Source organism: Jaculus jaculus, chromosome 14, assembly GCF_020740685.1.
Source record: "Jaculus jaculus isolate mJacJac1 chromosome 14, mJacJac1.mat.Y.cur, whole genome shotgun sequence".
Taxonomy (NCBI): domain Eukaryota; kingdom Metazoa; phylum Chordata; class Mammalia; order Rodentia; family Dipodidae; genus Jaculus; species Jaculus jaculus.
Window position 1 is genome coordinate 25,502,428 of NC_059115.1, and position 16,876 is coordinate 25,519,303.

The following is a 16,876-nucleotide window of genomic DNA, read 5'->3' on the forward strand; positions in this document are numbered from 1 at the left end:
GGGACCCCTCTTTTCCCAGCAACACCCTGGGGACTCCCTCCTTTCCCAGGGACCCCCAACAGTCCCAGGGCCCCCCCTCCCTTCTTTCCCCTTCAGGTAGCCGGTCTTGGGCTGGTGGGCTGGCAGTCATCTTAGCCATTATCTGCACGCACTCCAGACCCAGACCAGACCTGGGTAAGTGCCTGGGAGGAGGGTGGGGCTGACCTGAAGGGGTTGATGTGAGCCCCACGCATCCTCCACAGCTTAGGCATCATAAAACAGCAAGCAAGAAAGAGGTCACATTTAACTAAAGCCTATGGTGAACTGAAGTTTTACATAAACAATGCCATACTTTGTTACATGACATAAATATAAATACTGAGTTTACATTCTAGGTCAGCTTCAACTTTCATAGAGGATTATTGAAAACAACAAAATTATCTCTGAGGTGGTGACATAATTTGTCAGGTATTTAAAAAAAAAGATTGTAATATCCTGTTACTTAAAAGGAGGAGGCAACTGACCTGACTTCTAGGCCAATCTGCCTCAAGATAGAAACAAAATTTGCCTTAGTTACTCCTAATAAAATCATTTCCAAGTGTTAGAGCTACTGACATAAAATTGTCTTTTATCTAGACTACTTGCTTGGCAGTGAGTAATAAGATTAATCAATTTGGTTTAGTTTCTCTTAATAGTCTTATTAAAAAGATGGTTAGGGGCTGGAGAGATGGCTTAGCGGTTAAGCGCTTGCCTGTGAAGCCTAAGGACCCCGGTTCGAGGCTCGGTTCCCCAGGTCCCACGTTAGCCAGATGCACAAGGGGGCGCATGCATCTGGAGTTCGTTTGCAGAGGCTGGAAGCCCTGGCGCGCCCATTCTCTCTCTCTCTCTCTATCTGTCTTTCTCTCTGTGTCTGTCGCTCTCAAATAAATAAATTAATTAATTTTTAAAAAAGATGGTCAATTTTGGTATGAGATGAGTTGATTGAAGGAACTGGAAAGGAATTTTTCAATGTTGGATACAGAATGCTCGTTAAACATGCGTTTTGAGTGGTACTTAGATCAAAATGTTAAATTATGTGGATAAAGATATGCATGTGTAGGAAAGAATTTTTAGGTTAAACTTACACACCTAAAGGCAGAGTCTAAAGTTAGAGATTTTTCAACTGTTTCCAAACTCTTAAGGAACAAAAGACTAATTTTCAGGCTAAAATATATTGGGATAGCTTGCTTAAGCTTTATCAAATTTAAGTCAAGGGTTATATTAGAATTTAGCTGGCTGTTTTGGCTCAAAAAGATAAGATTCTGTTCTATTATATGTAAAGTAACTATCTCACTTCTGGCATCTTAAGTCCAGTGCTTATAATGAAATTAACTCTTTAAGACATATTTCCTACCTTGGGGTACAGCCTCATGCTCAAACAATGATTGTCATCTGAGAAAAATAATTTCAAGTTCTGTGGTTCTGTTTCCAATATTCTCTGGGTAATTGGCACCCACACAGGTATCTAAATTAATCAAAGATGTTTTCAATCACAGGAGCTAAGACTTTATACTGTCTTACTTGCCCTTTTCTGACAATTTCTAGGTTAAATTAATTTTTTTGTAAATTAATTGGTATTGTTTTCAAGTCTGGTAATAGGTTCTGCCTGTACTTATAGCTATTAGATTGTTAAAGTGTAAGATATGCCTACTTTCTATGCCTTAGATATGGCTTATGCTGCCACAGGACAACAAAAATTTAAAAGGTTGAATGAAATGATTTTAGAGGCTCTTGTGTTATTCTTTAAATCATTTCAGTAGTCAAATGTGATCTGTATGTACATACATCCAGGCTGGTATAACTTACTTTCTAAGTGTATTAATTACCTATGTAGAAGCCAAAGCAAATTGGAATCATCAGAGCAAAATGGGCCAATATTTTGGCCTGTGCTCCCAGGTCATGAGGCTACTGGAGATGATGGGACACTTCTACACTGGCCCTCTGGTAAGTCACCTGTCTTCCTGAGCAAGGAGGATACAGAGTCCCAAACAAAATTGGTATACAGTCTGAAACAGAAGAGTCACAATTATGGAGCAATTAGTCCCCCTGTCTTCCCAAAGAAGAAAAAACTACTTTGCCAGGATGGCCCTGACTCATCCTAACAAACAGAAAACACCAGTAAGCTATGGGACTACTACTGGGTCCCTAAAGTCTCTTTGGAGAGCCACAAGTGACCTCAAAAATTAATCTTTAGTTAAATTTTGGCTATCTGCATGGCCTTAAACACTCAGAGAAAAATGTGTAACCAGACATTAAAAATACCTTAAATATATAAATGGTCTATTAAGTAATACAACAAGAGCTTTCCAAGAGGGGAAACAAACAAGACCTTAAGACATTTTCCCCCATAGTTCTAATTCTATAATAATAAAAAAGAACAACTATAGATGTCAAAAGGGTTATTTTCAAATCTAAGAATATATAAGTAAGTTCTGAAACCAAAAATATATATTTCCATAACTGGGACCACTTGTGTTAAGACACCCACTCTCCTATGGTGTGAAGGGCTAACCACCCCATCCATAAATATTTCCTCTCCATCTTGTTGTTCCTCAGGCTTGATTATTTCACAGGTGTATCTCTACAAGAAAAAAGCGGCCTACAAACTCCACCTGCACCAACCAAAAAAGATTTTCATCCCTCTGCTGGTGGGCCTCAGTGTGACATTGTCTCTGGGTGCAACTGGTGACCAACAGCCTTGAATCTTTCTAGAGACAACTGAACTCTCTTGTGGGTGTAGCATTTCAAAACTGTCTAGCCTTATATCTCATTACTGAACTTGGGGGGATATATGTGGTCTTGGGAGAAGAATGTTGTTTTTTTGTTAATGAATCAAATGTTGTTGAACAAGATGTTAAAACTCTCAAAAAACCCTAGAAGGAGCTGCTTGCCCACTACTATCCTGAGGACCCCATCACCTGGTTAGTCACTTGGTTACTCCCCTGCCTTTGTACCCTCCTTGCTATAGGAACCCTATTACTTGTAGCCCCCTGCCTCATCAAATTTCTCAGACAACAAATAAGTGCTATTGCTAAGGTTGCTACTAATCAGGTTGTCATGCACCATCTAGCCCTATCTGAGTCTATGACAGACTATAACGATTTCACTCAATATGATGACACCTCCCCATTATAAAAACAAAGGGGAAGCTGTGGGACACAGGCAGGGCCCTGGGTTAAAGCAACCTAAGCTTTCTGACACAAAGGTCCCAGGCTATGGAGAGGTTGTAGCAGCCTGAACCACTGGTCATATCTCAGTCATATCTTGGGGACCAGACTGGCAGCCCCCAATTCTTGAGGGTTGTATTTAGCCAGGATCCTTCCCCCATTCTTGGGGGTCTCAGTGAGCCTGGATCCCTGGACAAAATCTCAGACCCCAAGATAGGCAGGAAGTAGGGCCACTCCCTTTCCAATCACAGGATACCTAGACATTCAGTTAAGACTTAGGCTTTGCCAATAACCCTGTGGCCTTTGCCCAGTTGCCTAGGAAACTCCTTATATGGTATTAGCTAGCACCTTTGCAAAGCCCATCCCCTTGTACCATTGCCTACCTGCTGGAATGAATGTCCCCATAGGCTAGTTAGGCATCAGCAAGTAACCTTGTACATCCAATCCCCTTAGGACCCTCAACTGCTTATTAACCCATTTCCCTGACAATAAACAGAGATCTGTTCACTGAAACTGTCTCCTGAGAGTGATTCTCGTGTGCTCACTACCATGGTTGTCTGTGATGCCTTGGAGGAACTGCTGCCGGCCCAAGGACCTATGAACCCACACATCTGCCCAACATTAGAAAGCTAGTACTCGGGAGATGGGAGTTGGTGTAAGGAAGTCTGGTTTATACAGGTGTGGTGGTTTGAATAGAATAGATGGCCCCCAATATATTCAGTTGTTTATTTGTTTTGACTATCATAGAAATGCAAACACTTTTGGAAAGAGTTGACTGGAGAAGGAACCTGCTTTTCAAGGCTATGATTTATTTTGTCTGTGAATTAAGACTATGGCTGTGCCCTGCACACCTGGTATTGGTTTCAGAAGCATGAAAAATGCAAGGAGTGGTCATGAATTGCACATGGTCCCAGGAGCTGCTGCTGAGATGTGGCATGAGGCAGGGCATGATGCCCTGATAGGCTGAAAGAGCCTTTGAAAGATGGACCATGGTTTGCATGAAGACCTCAAGATGTTTTGGATATACCAGGACTATGCAAGCGCTACTATAGAGCGCACTGTTGGCCTGAGATGGAAGTGTTCCCTGACTACTCTGCCCAGCTGGAGGGGCAGAATTGGAAAATCTGGAGACTGTCAGTCTTTGGTTTTATTGGACTTGAACTTCAGAAGTTTGATGTTTGTTTGATGATGGTTGAGTTTGCATTGTTTTAGTCTCTCCTTGCTATGCCTTATACCAGTTGAAAATGTTTACTCTGTACCTTTATATGTTAAAAATGTTTAACTTGTTTGATTTTATAGGTCTTAATATCTTAAATTCGTCAAGACTGTGGGGTCCTTTGAAATTGAACTGAGTACAATTTACAATGTTTGATGGTTATAAATCTTTTGGGGGCCAGGGGTGGAATGTGTTGGTTTGAATAGAATATATGGCTCCCAATATATTCAGTTGTTTATTTGTTTGTAGTTTGTATTCTGCAGCCACCTGGCTGGAGGCAAGGTCACTGGGTGGATCTTTAGGTGTGATGGTGAGTTTCAGATTTCAATCTAAAGATATGCAAAGTGTACCTAGCTGGGGTTCCTGAAGTGTGCTGTGCGGTGTGGCTTTTGGCTTGTGCTCTCTCTCTGCTTGGTCCTGTGAAGGCGGGCCAGCTTCTTCTGCCATTTATGGAACTTCCCCTGGATCTGTAGGCTTCAATAAATATCCCTTCCTCCATAACTGTGCCTGGTCTGGAAGTTCATCTCAGTGAACCTGAAGCTGTCTGCTACAACAGGAGATCAGCAGCCTAAAAAATGGGCAGCAGCTATTATTCCTGAAACAAAGAGCATTTTCCAGAGCTCAGGTACACCAAAGGGGCTTTATGGGGAGAAAGAGATATACAGAGGAAATCGGCAGCAGACTCCATGTTGCTCGGGGTAGGGTCTTTGTCATCCAGGGCCTGCCTTTCTCTTCTGGAGTGTCTTTGACATAGCAACTAACTCTTAGACCAGTCCCTATAATTCTCCAGATAAATATATTATTTCCTTTCAGGTTACACAAGGTTCCACTTCTAATTAAAGAACCAGGTTAGCCAGTCCTTTGACCACACTTTGATGTCATCTGAAGGCCATCAATATTGCAGGCTCTGGTAAGCTAAGGATGACTTGATTTGAGCATCTTAGGACCCATATTCATCTAGCTCCTTTCCCTGAAATAGTTGACTGAGCCATTCAAAAATGGTGTCTTAACATGCAACACTTGGAAAGTAGAAAAACAACTTTGTAAGGGATAGTTTACAACATAGAGCTAACCTAAAGTAATGCAATGTAAGATACAATAGCGTTACCTTATCCCTGTCACAGTTCCCACTCTTCTCCATTTCATTCCTGTAGGAAGGCTTCTTTAGTCCAAAGTTATAAAACACTTCCATATTCCTCTTGTAAACTGGTTCCAAATGACCAAAAACTACATGGTCAGGGTCACTGCAGCAACAACCTCACTTTGGTCCCAATTTTCTGTAGGAGCTACCTGCTTGTTGCTGGGGCAAAACTCCCTACCAGAAGCAGCTTGTGGGGGTGGTTGGTTTGGTTTACAGTCTCAAGGGGAAGTTTCAGTAGGTTGGAGAAAAGAAGCAACGAGGGCATCACATGTGTCATAGCAACAGGAAGTAAGGAGTATGAATGAACTAGCTCTCAAATATCGAGTAGAGCTGGACTAATAACCCTCAAGGTGTACTCCCTGAGGGACAGACCTTCTCTAGCAAGACTCCTTCTCCTCTGGCAAGGCTCTTCCTCTCAAAGGCTCTACAACCTTCCCAAATTTCCACCAGCTGGGGAAAAGTATTCAAATATGTGAGGCTATGGAGGCTATTCATATTCAAACTTACACAGAGGGAAAAACACAGACTGGTTTGTTTGACTAACCCAAGTATTCATGTTACATTCCCAAGCATTACAATGATATTATATATGGCACACATACACACAGTGTATATATTTATCTATATATATCAAGAATATATAAGCACCTACATACTGCTGTTATATGTATGATAAACTCCAGATCCTTGGACCAGGGCCTTTCCTATACTGGTATTATTGAATTTCTCTGTTTCTGTGTTTCCTCACCAAGATGAGCACTAGGAAACATGAAGGACCATGTATCTCCTCAGAGGAGAATCTAGTGATTATGATGCAGTTCCTGGTTTCTTCTCAGGGTTGTGCCTCAACACTTGGGAGCGAGGAATAATTCTACCTGGGGTTCATTAGTGGATCCTCACAGTCATGTACTGATTCAGGTTTGTTTGAAATCCAGCAACGGGCCACTTTGGTAGTGAACTGCCCCCAAGTAACTCCATTTTGTCCTCAGTGACTCCAGTTTCACACTTCACTCGGCTTCTCTCCCACCTCCACAAAACCGTATCCTGGCTAAGAGAACATTTTTATCCAGTTACACCTGCTGCACCAGGAAGTCTGTTTTCTGTGCATCTGGAAGGTTCATTGTTTTTGCTTAATTGTAACTTCTGGGTCCAGGCCTCAGCCCCCAGTTTTTGTTACTGTTTAACTGTAATTAATATTAGCTAATTTACACCTAAAGGACTTTTTTTTTTTTTTTTTTTTTGGTTTTTTGAGGTAGGTCTAGCCCAAGCTGACCTGGAATTCACTATGGAGTCTCAGGGTGGCCTCTAACTCACACTGATCCTCCTACCTCTGCCTCCTGAGTGCTGGGATTAAAGGCGTGCTCCACCATGCCCAGCTTTACACCTAAAGGTCTTTTTTTTGGACCTTCAATGTGTGCTGTTGCTGTCTGTGACTAGGGTGGGTGAAACATTTTGGAGGCCCCAGTGAGATTTCCAACCAGGCAATCAGACCTCACTATGGGTCTCCAGGGCTTGGTGAATTATTAAAGGGGTGGTGGCCCCTTATATGGTCTAGGGTCCCCTGACTCTCACACCAGTGCAGGAGAGTCCTGGGATGGCTTCTAAGCTTCTGGATACCACAACTGATCAAGTCCTTTTTCTCTTCCTAGGAGGTAAGTTCTGCTAATTCTGTTTTGATCTGATGTTAGGTAACAGGAGTGAAATTCTGGAAGGGATTCTTCTGTGGAATCTTCTAAAGATTTAAGACTTCGAGAAGATTCTGGTAGGGAAGTTATTGATTCAAACCCTTTCTCCCTGGGTGGCTGAATGAATGAATGAGTAGTCCAGTATACCCATCCCTATTGGTCACATACTGGACTGCAGGATCTGCAGTCAGAGCTGATCTCTGGCAAATGCCACAGAGTCTGATTGGGCAGGAGCCTGTGGTCCTGTGGCAATGCCTGCTGGCCCTCCTTAGAGGGAACACTGAGCTCAAAATTTTGCTTTTGTTACCCATTATGCTCCTGACATCCAAAAATCATCTCCAGAAATTTGAAGGTTTCACTGGTATGAACACTTCTCCACTTCTAGAAGTGGCCCAAAAGGTATTTAACAATTGGGGTGTTGAGAGGCAAAAACAACAACAACAACAAAAACCTGGCAGCCCAGACTGCAGACCTGCTGGCAAGTAACAAGCTAAAATCATGCTCACTGCCTTCCAGTTGGCTTGCTCCAGGCCACAGATCAGCCCAGTCCAGAAAAAAAGGAAACCTCAGCAAGAAAAACCTGGGAGAGTAGGGAGGACCCAATTGGGAAAAGATCAATGTGCTTACTGTAAACAAAAGGGATATTGGAAAAATGAATGTCCCAGCCACCCCAAAAAGGTCCTAACCCTTCAAGCCACCATAGAGTTAGATAAGTCAGACTGAAGGGGCCAAGGCTCCACTCTTAAACCTCTGGGAGCCCTTGGTCACAGCATCTGTAGGAGACCATTCACCTCAATTTCAGGTGGACAGTGGGGCAGAGTACTTACTGATAAAGACCCCATTGTAACCATTCTCCTAAAATCTTTTTATTCAGGGGGCAACTGTCTCAGTCAGAGACAACCACCTCATGCCTGAGCACATCAACCTGGGCAACAAATGACCCTTTCCTTTTTAGTGGTTTTGGACTGTCCCTTACATTTTCTGGGCTACCATCTTCTCTGTGAACTGGGTACCCCTTCACTTTTATGACTCAAGAGACTGAAATTTATTTTTCACCTGCACACCATTTTGCTTAGTCACTCCCCTGTCTGAAGAATATCTACTAGTTTCTTCTGAGTCTTCAAGTCCCTAAGTCCAGGGACCTGATCAGTGGCTCATCATCTGCCTGTAGTGTTAAGTCTCCTGGCCATGGTTACACCAATCCAAGTCTGGTAATACCCTGTGATCCAAAAAGCCAGACTGGGAGTTGCCCTGCATATCAAGAGACTATTAAAAGCTAACATTCTCAGGCTGGAGAGATGGCTTAGTGGTTAAAGCACTTGCCTGCGAAGCCTAAGGACTCATGTTCAACTCTCCAGGTCCCACATAAGCCAGATGCACAAAGCTACACAAGCACACAAGGCCACACATGTGCAACATAAGGTGGCACATGAGTCTGGAATTCAATTGCAGTGGCTAGAAGCCCTGGCACACCAATTCTCTCTCTCTCTCTCTCTCTCTCTCTCTCTCTCTCTCTCTCTCTCTCTCCCTTTCTCCTTTACACACACTCTTGCTCTCTCACATAAGAGAAAAAAAGGCCAGGGGTGGAGGGATGGCTTAGCAGTTAAGGCATTTGCCTTCAAAGTCAAAGGACCCAGGTTTGATTCCCCAGGACCCATGTTAGCCAGATGCACAAGGGGGTGCATGTGTCTGGAGTTCGTTTGCAGTGGCTGGAGGCCCTGGGACACCCATTATCTCTTTCTCTCTCTCTCCCTCTTTCTCTGTCAAATAAATAAATAAATAAATATTTTCAAAAAGGAAAAAGGCCAGTCTGTTGGGCTTGCCTCAACAACAACAATAACAACAACAACAACAACAAAAATCTAACATTTTCACCCTGTGCCAGTCTGCCTAGAATATTTTCTTTTTTACTGGTATACCAACAGACTAACTGGTTCAAGATCCCTGAGAGGTCAATAAATAGATGGACAGAGACCATTCATCCCAGAGTCCAAAATTCCTACACTTGACGCAGTCTTCTTCCAACTGACCAAGTCCACACTGTCTTAGATCTAAAAGATCTAAGCCCATATTTGCCTTCTAATGGATGGACCCAGCACCTTGTGACACCAGGTGATTAACCTGGACTTGGTTGCCCCAGGGTTCAAAAACTCCCTCAGGTTTGGGGAAGCCCTTCAAAAGGATTTGACAGGCTTCAGTACTTCTCACCCTAGTCTACCCTGCTCCAGCCACCTCCCTGTGAGACACCAGAGATCTGCTCCAGCTACTCCAGAGCCTGGGGTACTGGGTCTCTGCAAGAAAAGCTCAACTCTGCCAGACAGACGTCTCCTACGTGGGATACAAATTCTCACAAGTTAAGAGGACCCTTGCTGTGGCCTGAGAGAAAGCCATCCTCAAATCCTCATGCTCCAGGCCCACAAACCAGGTAGGCAAATTCCTGGGGGCAGTGGGATACTGTCAGTTTGGGGATGCAAATTTTGCTGAGATAGCAAGGTCCCTTTATCCAGCCCCAAAACTGGACTGAGGTGGAGGAGCAAGGTTTCCTAGACCTAAAACAGGCTCTGAGCCCCCACCTCTGGCTTTGCCTGACATCATAAAACCATTTCACCTTTATATCTGCAAGGCCTGGGGCATTGCCAAAGGAGTGCTTACTTAGGCTCTGGGACCTTGGCCCAGTCCTGCTTGTGGGCCATAGCAGCTACCACCCTGTTGGTAAAGGAAGCTGACAAACTTTGGGCCAGCACTTAACCCTTATGGTCCTTCATTCAGTAGAGACCCTCCTTCAGGGAGCAAATGGCTTATAAATGTCAAATGCTGGCATCACCCAGTATCAGAAGAGTCTTCTCCTTGATCAGCCCTGTTTTACCTTCACAGCTATTCAGAGCCTCAACCCGGTAACACTGCTGCCTGATGACAATCTGGAGGTGCCCCTACATGACAGTGAATATCTGCTGACGGCATCCCAGGCCAGTTGCCTGTACCTACAAGACACCCCTTACCTGAGGCAGATGTCAGCTTGTTCCCAGATGGAAGCAGCCTTGTAATGAATGGGACTTAAGGGCCCAATATAACCTCCTGCCTCCTTAGGATAATGAGTCAATTCTTTGACTCTGCCCCGAGACCAGTGGGGAATGAACTGCCCCAAGTAACTGCCTTTTGTTCTTGCTGACTCCATTTTCACACTTCACTCAGCTGCTCTCCTGCCTCCACAAAACCGTATCCCAGCTAACAGAACATTCTTATCCACTTACACCTGCTGCCCTGGGAAATTGTTTTGTGTGGTTCCAGAGGTTTTTGCTTAACTGTAACTTCTGGTACCTGACCCTGGATCCCTAGTTTGATATTGCTTAACTGTAATTCATAATATCTGATCTACACCTGGTATGATGTAATTGTGGACTTTGGCTTTATTTACCCTACAATAGTAACTTTCTTTGAGGTTGAGAGTTTTCCCAGGCATTAGCCTACTCTCAACAGCCAGCAGTAAAGGACTCTTAATTTGGCCTCAGATGGTGGTGCTGCTCTGTGACTCACACGGGCACAATAGTGGCAGTGGTCAAAGTCAGGCTTATTTAATTTGGCTGTTATCTTGCCAGACATAGGACAGAAAAAAAATTAATACCTTCACGGTAACCTATCTTGTCTTTGTGAGTAATTGTTAAGGTCTTCTATGGCTGTGTAAATCCAGCTAGGCTCTAAAGAAGAGCTAAAATTACCTTCCTGTGGTTTGACTTACTTTAACTCTGATGTGAAGGTCCCAGGACTTTATTCCTATGGGCCTCAAAAAGTATGGGCTGTTAATCACACAGTACATGGGCCCATCTACTTCTCCAGCTGGTCTTATGCCTAGATACTTCCAGATCTTCAGGACCACCTTTTCTCCAAGATGAAAGGAGCAAAGCAGTCCATCACTGCATAGACAAACCTAGAGAGTCATCTGAGGTAAGGTAGGCAATATTTGCCCCAACTGCATCATTTCTCTTTAATCCAGCTTCATTTTCTAAGTCACGTGGTATAGCATCTAACATAAAGTCTAGGTAAGTTTTTCTTTATGCAATTTTTTTGAGGCAGGGTCTGACTGTAGCCCAGGCTGACCGGGAACTCACTTTGTGGATCAGGCTGCTGCCCTTGAGCTCACGGATTGACCCTACCTTAGCTTGCTGGGATTAAAGGTGTGTACCACCACCCTATAAATCTTAAAATGGCTGAATTTAAGCCCACTTCAGGATGCTACTCTAAGGTGAATAGGAATAGTCTTGTCCCACTTCAAATGACTCTCTTGACAGACTTCTGGGGTCTTTACCCCTACACCCACTTTTGTTGAGATAGGGTCTCTTAGCCTAGGCTGACCTGGGACTCACTTTGTAGTACCAGGCTGGCCTCAGTCTCACAGGGACCCTCCTACCTCTGTCTCCTGAGTGCTGCAATCAAAGGTATGTGCCACCTCACCCAGCTCCTAGGGTCTCTTAAGGCAGGACTTATAGTTTCACCTCAGTTGCCTACTCAATTGTTAAGGGGATATGCTTCGACCCAACCAGAGAAAGCACCCCCAATACTACTACTTAAAATCATCTGTTTTAAGAATTTAAAGGAAGTCTACTTTCTTTTCTTTCTTTCTTTCTTTCTTTCTTTCTTTCTTTCTTTCTTTCTTTCTTTCTTTCTTTCTTTCTCTCTTTCTTCTTCTTCTTCTTTTTTTTTAGGTATGGTCTTGTTCTAGCCCAGGCTGACCTGGAATTCACTATGTAGTCTCAGGGTGGCTTCAAACTCATGGCGATCCTTCCACCTCTCCTCCCAAGTGCTGGGATTAAAGATGTGTGCGACCACACCTTGCTACTTTCTGGTTTTCAAATAGACGCATTCTTTGATATTGTATCCCTTCGAAGTTGGGTTCTTCTGTGTTTGGGGTTCTACCTAGTATGTGAGTGATATCCTTGTGTAATACTTTTGCAAAGTCTTTTAAATGTGTGAATCTTTCAAGTAAGGCCGTATTAAGTCTCTTCCTTAGTATGTCCCTTTAGTTTAGTGTGTTTTAAAATTGTATACACCAAGGCTTCATGGAGTAAAATAATCCAGGATCATTAGTTTCTCAGTGGATCAGAATCTGTACCAATGAAACCTTATTCTCAGGATGGCCACCATCTTATTCTGTGTGATGAGGTATAAATTGAGGCAAGTTTATGCCCAGCATCACAGCTTCAGTGAACTTCATGGCTTCAGTTGCTTATTCAGCACCTGCCTGGTTCCTCTGGATTCTTTTAGTGCCCTGGGCATGATAATGGCCACTTACATGAGAAGGTAAGTGCCTCAAGCCAAGCCAGAATTTTCACTGGCTGTTTGGTGTCTGATTCCTGAGTTAATCACAATCTTTTTTTCCATATATCTCCATATGTGTGAACTGTCATGAACACCTAGACTCAGTGAAGTATTTGCTGGTTTCCCTTATGGCAGCTGCAGAGCTCCAATAAGTGCACTTCTACTCTTCATCTAGAGGCCTGGCTGGAAGAGCTATGTGACCTTTTCCAAAATCTTAACAGTGTGATGCTTCCCTGTGAAGCTGCTCTCATGCACACACAGTTTTCAATCAGCAGCTGAAGGGGCTGGTCTGACAAATCTAACCTTCTGGAATAAACTGCATCAAAAGTGACTAAGCAGTTATGTTCCAGTTTGGTCCTGATGATGGGTGGCTAGGTTCAGAAGCTATGGCAGTCTGCATGCCAATCTTTTGGGCTGTCCAGTAAAATAGACTAATATTTAACCTACTGTCCTTTTTTATGTGCACCCATAAGATAGAGAGAGAGAGAGAATCGGCATGCTAGGGCCTCCAGCTGCTGCAATCAAACTCCAGACACCTTTGCTACCCTTGAATTTAACTTTGGGAGGTTACATCTATTTAGAACTTTGCTCATCTTTTTTTAAGTTATGCAGCTTTTGGAAATATAACCTTTCAAAGTATTCTTTAATGATGTTTGGGATTTCACTGGGGCCTGTTGTAACTGACACTGGAGAGAGCTCTGAGAGGGATTAGAGGTCCCAGGCCAGTAACTCTCAAGTCTTGAGCTCTTGTTCATATTAGCAAAGAACTGAAGCGTGCAGACTCAGAAAAGGATAAAATGTAAGATTTATTTTAGGGAGAGTTGAGATCATAGGGGAAGAAAGTAGGAATGTGCCCAAGCTGGGAGAAGTGTCCCTCATTTGCAGGCAGGTGACTGGAAAATCTCTGCTGGGGAAGAAGCCTCTAGGGCAAAGAGTCTCTCCCAGGTGACTCAGGTCCACGTACATGAATCAGGCATCCAACTAGAATGAGTGCCAACAGGTCCAGCTGTGGAGTAAGGATCTTGATTGGTAGATGGGCTCCCAGGAGGCTGACTCAGGAAGGGCTGATGAGAAGCTTGAGAGAAGTAGCGGAGGCCATTGCTGAGGAAGGGTTAGGAGGCTGCTACTGCTTCTAGCCATCTTGGTTGGAAGACTTGAGTTTTAATCTCACTGGGCAGAGTGGCTTCTTAGGGCCAGTCTGTAGCTAATCACTTATTAGAGAAAGCTGTCTTGTTCCTAATCCATATCATTAGTCCCTTTTTGTATCTAATTTTTTAAATTTGTTTTGTTAGTTCGGCTAAGGGTCTACAACCGTACTTTTTTAGAGCACCAACTGCTTATTTGGCTAATTCTGTATTGTTCTTTTAGTGTCTATGTCACTAATCTCTGCCCTGATGTCTATTATTTCCTGCTGTCTACTGAGTTTGGTATTGGCTTGTTTTTCTAGAGCTTTGATGTGTATCATTAGGTTGTTTATTTGAGATATATCTAACTACTTGATATGGGTGCTTACAGCTCTACCTCTTAGGAATGCCTTGGCTGTATCCCAGAGGACTTGACAGGGCATATTATCATTTTAGTTTGTTTCTAGGAAGTTAAAATTTTTCTCCTTGAGTTCTTCAATAACCCAAGTGTGTTCAGTTTCCAAGAGTTTGTTTAGTTTCTGTATTCTGTCTTCTATTTTTTTTTTGTTTGTTTTTTGATGTACTTCTTGCTCTCTAGCACAGGCTAACAAGGAATTTACTATGAAGTCTCAGGGTGGTCTTCAATTTATAGCAATCCACTTACCTCTGCCTCCCGAGTGCTGGGATTAAAGGTGTGCACCACCATGGCTGGCTTTTAATTATTTTCTCTATATACACAAGTGTGGCCTCCAGCCACTGCAAACGAACTCCAGATGCATGTGCCCCCTTGTGCATCTGGCTTATATGGGTCCTGAAGAATTGAACCAGGAAGCTTTTGTTTTGCAGGCAAATGCCTTAACTGCTAAGCCATCTTTCCAGTCCATTGTCTTATGAGTTTTATGAATGAAATTCACCTACCATAAGATAGCATTCAGAAAGTTTTTTTTATAGCTTAACATTTTAGGAGGGAGAGCTTTAAAATAAGGGAAGCTTAAGGGAAGGAAGGATGGAAGATACAACTTTTGCCCAAGGAGGCAAAATGCAGTTTGAGAAGCCCTGAACTTAGGAGAATAAAGAATTGTAGAGCTCGTGCCCAGTGAGGTAAGAGGGGGTTTCAAAAGCTCACCTCAAGACTCATGTTGGAGTTTTGTTTTGATGTGAACCCCATGGATGGGTGCCTGTTCTAGCCAGTTAAGTCCTGACGTAAAGTGTCTGGAATTAAGACTTCTGGTATAGGACAATATTCCTAGAAATCTTAATTCTCTAGGATGGTCCTTCTTGGAACAGAGTGTGGAAGGAGTCCTGAAGTGTGCAGAGATAAGGAAAGGCCAGACTCTTCTGACCTGTAGTAAAGTGTAGTGACCTAGATTTCCCCTATAGACCGAAGGATAATTCCTGTGTTTAGCCAAGAGAGAGCTATTCACTTTGGGGCCCTGTCACCCTAAACTGCCTCACTATGTGGTCTTTTATGTATTTTAGTGTTGTTTTATGAATTTATGAACCCCAGCATTCTGTGCCTATGTGTTGACAACTGTGACATCTTCTTGTAGGGTCACTTCCTTTATTAATATGGTGCGTCCCTTTTATTATTTATTAATTAATATGGAGTGTCCCCTTTTATTATTTATTTATTAATATGGAGTGCCCCCTTTTATTATTTATTTATTAATATGGAGTGCCCATTTTTATTATTTATTATTAATGTAGAGTACCCCCTTTTATCTTTTTCTGATTAGTTTTGATTTGAGTCTATTTTTTCTTATGTAAGTATAGCCACTCCTGCCTGCAGGTTCCATGTTCTTTGTATGTTAATTTCATCCTTTGATACTCAGTTTTAGAACACCTTTGCTGGCTAGAAGAGCTTAATGGAGACAGCACATAGTTGGGTCTTAGTTTTGAAGCCAGTTATTGGAGAATTAAGGCCATTTACATTTAGTGTTATAATAGAAAGAGGCTTGTTATTACCTAATACTTTGTTGGGTCATGTTCTGATTGGTTGAATTAGTGGCATTTCTTTCCCTTTACCCCTGAGTTTGTTCATTTGTTATGTGAGGCATAATTGATTACCATTTCTTCTTTGTTCATTTGCTTCTGTTTTGAGAGGGATCCTATTGTGTGTTCTCACAGATGAGGCTGTCCTTCTCCCCTCCCACTCCACTTCCCCCTCCTCCTTCTTCTTCCTTGTACAATTGTTTCCAGAGTTGGTTGGGTTGACATGTATTACTTTAGTTTGTGTTAGTCTTAAAATATCCTTATTCTTCAAATTCTAACAGATAACTGCTGAGTATAGCATTCTCATTTGATAATTACTTACTGTCAGAGATTGGAATATATTGTTTCACTCTTTTCAGGCTTTCAGGGTTGCTGATGAAAGATTATTCTGATATTCTTGTCTTTGTATGTGAATTGGTGTTTTCCCCTCACAGCTTTCTTTCTTTGTTTTTTGACATTGTTGCTATGATGTGTCCTGCAGAGGTCCTTCTCTGGTCATATCTGTTTGAAGTTCTGGTTGCCTCTTGTGTTTGGAAGTCGACTTCTTTCCCTAGGTTTGGAGGGTTTTCTCTTGAGATTCCATCAAACAATGCATCATCTCCTTTGGCACTTAGCTCCTTCTTCTACCCCTTGTAGTCTTGAGTTTATTTAAGAGTTCTTGAAAATATTCCCCTTTATTTTCTTTTTTTTTTTTTTTTTTTTTTTTGTTTTTCAAGGTAAGGTCTCTCTCTAGTTCAGGCTGACCTGGAATTCACTATGTAGTCTCAGGGTGGCCTTGAACTCTCAGAGGTCCTCTGCCTCCCAAGTGCTGGGATTAAAGGCATTCACCACCACACCTGGATTTTAATTATTTTCTTGTGTTGTATGAAAGGAGAGAAGGTTAGCACTACCCTTGACAAGGATAGAAGAGACCCTTGGGCCTTACAACATGCATACGGTTAATTATTTTCTATATATACGAGTGTGTATATATTATCTTGACCCTTCTCCATACCTGAAATTCATTCTTCTGCATGATCCTGTTTATTAGTAGTACATTCTGATGTGGTGTTTCTTTTTTTGGAGGGGGGGGGATTGAGGTAGGGTCTCACTGTAGCCCTGGCTGACATGGACTTCACTATGGAATCTCAGGGTGGCCTTGAACTCACAGCAATCCTACTATCTCTGCCTCCCGAATTCTGGGATTAAAGGCATGCACCACCACACCCAGCTCAATGTGG

At 42.8% G+C, this 16,876-nt stretch overlaps 1 pseudogene; it reads left to right on the top strand.

Moving 5' to 3' along the window:
- Positions 1-16,513: 16,513 nt before the first annotated feature.
- Positions 16,514-16,606, top strand: LOC123454974 (annotated as a pseudogene).
- The last annotated feature ends 270 nt before the right edge of the window (positions 16,607-16,876 follow it).